At 32.5% G+C, this 2,983-nt stretch overlaps 1 long non-coding RNA gene across 1 annotated transcript; it reads left to right on the top strand.

Annotated features, from left to right (window-relative positions):
• The first annotated feature begins 333 nt into the window (after positions 1–333).
• On the top strand, positions 334–1,417 carry LOC121391187. Its single transcript, XR_005960354.1, has 3 exons — positions 334–368; positions 781–838; positions 1,364–1,417. It is a non-coding gene; the product is annotated as an uncharacterized LOC121391187 (long non-coding RNA).
• The last annotated feature ends 1,566 nt before the right edge of the window (positions 1,418–2,983 follow it).

Here is a 2,983-nt window from a genome sequence, read left to right as displayed (position 1 = left end):
CAAACTTTGATAACTCAATCTTGAAGGGGACAAGCAAATAGTTCGAGTTTCAGAGAGTTCGAATTTTTGTATTTTGACATATAGTTTCGTTGTCAGTAGGTAGGGCGTACTGCCGTTGTTGCTTCTGTGGCAGATGATGTTTTAATATTGTGTAAATATGTAAGTTGTTATTTTAATATTTCGCAGGTATTTGTCAGATATTGTTGTCTGCCAAATAGTATTTATTCTATTAGTTTTCTCAGTCAGGTACCCTTTATCTGATTGGCTAATAGCACTGCATGCTTTTCACGTGCACACACTACATGAACAGCAGACATGTTTGACGGGTTTGACGGGTTTGACAGGCGACAGATCAGAATACATTATAGGTACAAATTAATTTCTTTCTTTTAGTTAAACATTATTAATAATATATATAAATATATTGCTCACATACTAGCGAATTAATGCAGATAAATGATTACATTGTTTTGATAATAATATAACTAATTGTGCAAGTTCTAGGAGTTCTACGACTAAGTATAACAAACTACTAAATGTTTTAAATTATTTCTAAAAAGGAATCATATAAATATATTATATCAATAACACTTAATTCTTCAGCGTAAAGATATGTTTGTATTTTAAACATCAACTTATTTTAATATTTCCACTATCATAATTGTACGAAGATATGCGTGTATGATGTATGAGTGTATGCTGTGCCAATGTTTTATTTTGTTGCAGGTTCGTAAGCATCTGTAGTTTATGATGCTTAATAGTTTATAATTTATTCCCCAGGTTTTCACACACTCTTGTTGACCACCGGCATTGTTTACGCTCGTGTACCACATACAGGGTATGACATAGTTAGTTAGTAATCAAGCAGTTATTTCAATTAATTATTAATCTTAAACTTCATTATAACATAATTGTAATATTTAATATAGTAAAGTATTTTTTTATTCTGACAACATTCCACAGTAATTTATTTTAAGTCAATTAGGTTAATGTTTTCACTAAATCTCAACCATTTGTTATTCTTGTAATTACCTCCCCTTGGAATTGATTATCCCGATATCTATCATATACATGTAGGTGTGGACCAAAATGTTATTCAGGTTTAGTTCAATCAAACAGATTGTTTGATTAGGAAGATATTATAGTTTAGTAGATGTTACTTATAACCGTGACATTAATGGGATACGAATTGAAATGTTAATATATATTTTTTTAATATTGATGACCTGTGATGGACATATTTTTATGATGTTGTGATTGACATGTATGATCGAACTATTTTTATGACGATGATTTTTATGACGCATACATGTAATTATTTATAATGAACGCCTGTTATATATTGTATATTTTATTCTTGCAGGGCGTTGTTTGCAATGACATAATGAACTTTATGAAGTAAATCATTTCCAAACGTCGTGACGTGTTGTTTTCGTCCTTTGAACCCTGTTACACTTCTGTGGTGGAATATCCAACATATTGGGTTGCAACCTGTTCTTTTATATACATGTATATTAGGGTTGGGTACCGCGAAAAAAAACGTACCACAGTATATCGCGGGTTTTTTTGTAATGTACCACATACGGTATACCACGGTATTCCACATTAGTAATGACATCATACTTATCACTGCGAATCAGTGATACAATAATTGCTCAACATACAATGCCATTTATGTGCCTTTGAACTTAGGGCCAAACAAATATGACATACTACAATGAAATACCTACCAGTAGAGATTTTGACTGATTCAGTTTACACTCTATTTCCCTCTGAAGTTGAATAACCATTAAGCAGGACTAAACATCTCATTTAGAGAATAGCTAATACTTATAGGTAGAACATAGCTGTAGAGCCTTGTTGTATTTTAAGACCTTATAATGTAAATGAAATAAACATAACAGATGAATAAATTCTGTAATTATCATTTCAGTTGAACTGGAAAAATGATGAAAATGACAAAGTTTAAACGAATGTATTCTATTATCACCATTTTAATTATACCAGTAGCTATTAACTACCAGTAACTTTTATATAGCTACTTTTATTTCAGTTGATGCCCCAGGCAAACAGGTCCCTTTATGTTTTCAATTTGCTGCAATGTATTATTGTTCAAGTTAGTTCAAGTTAAATCGTCTTAACATCAATTTAGTTTCAAGAATAAACAAACTCCATAAACCTAGGCCTTCTTGAGCCTTCTTGGGCAAACCACTTACGATGGAATGAGTTACTTGAGAACAGGTCCAAGCAAACCATCACTGCCTACGGAGTAACAATCGGACATTTGGGACATACGTTTTAAGCTAAGTTTACTAGCACACGTATTTCAAATCAGTTTATAATCACTGTTTTGTGTTTTCAGCTAGCTATTACTACCTACGTTAATACGTTAAAGTTTAAACAGTGTTGCCGTGACATAGCGTTTATGACCACGTGACCTAGACTTTACAACATTATCTGATACGACAAAACGCTAGAACCGTGACAAATAAAAGGTGCACCTTGTTGTAGCTAGTAATAAAAAATTCACTGATTCAGTATCAACAATGCAACATGTTTTGAACAGTATTTCATACTTTTTGATCGCATTTTGTAGCTTTACGAGAAGCTGTTCACTATGAATAGTAGACTGGTCACCCGGACATGCAAATAGTTGAAATGGCGATTATGCATACCGCGAGGCATATCTGTGGAACAAAATTGGTTGAAAGCATGTTTGGTGACTAAAAATCAACATTAAAAAACTTAATTATATTCTCCATTTTTTTCGCCAAATCGAAAATTCTTTTGACAATTTTTATTATTTTTCGTAATTTGCGACTTTGACGAACAACAGGGCAAGCCCTGCAAATGTCCAATATCGCACGTGTGTTGCGAACAACAAACTCGTCATCTACCATGTTTTTGTTAGTGGCAACGTTTTGAGATTCTAGATACTTTGGGAAATTCCGTTATTTTTTCAAAGATTTGTTAATCGAACACA

The sequence above is a fragment of the Gigantopelta aegis genome, unplaced genomic scaffold (genome assembly GCF_016097555.1).
Source record: "Gigantopelta aegis isolate Gae_Host unplaced genomic scaffold, Gae_host_genome ctg1906_pilon_pilon:::debris, whole genome shotgun sequence".
NCBI lineage: Eukaryota > Metazoa > Mollusca > Gastropoda > Neomphalida > Peltospiridae > Gigantopelta > Gigantopelta aegis.
The sequence above is the reverse complement of the archived record's forward strand: the minus strand, read 5'-3'. Positions and strand labels throughout refer to the sequence as shown.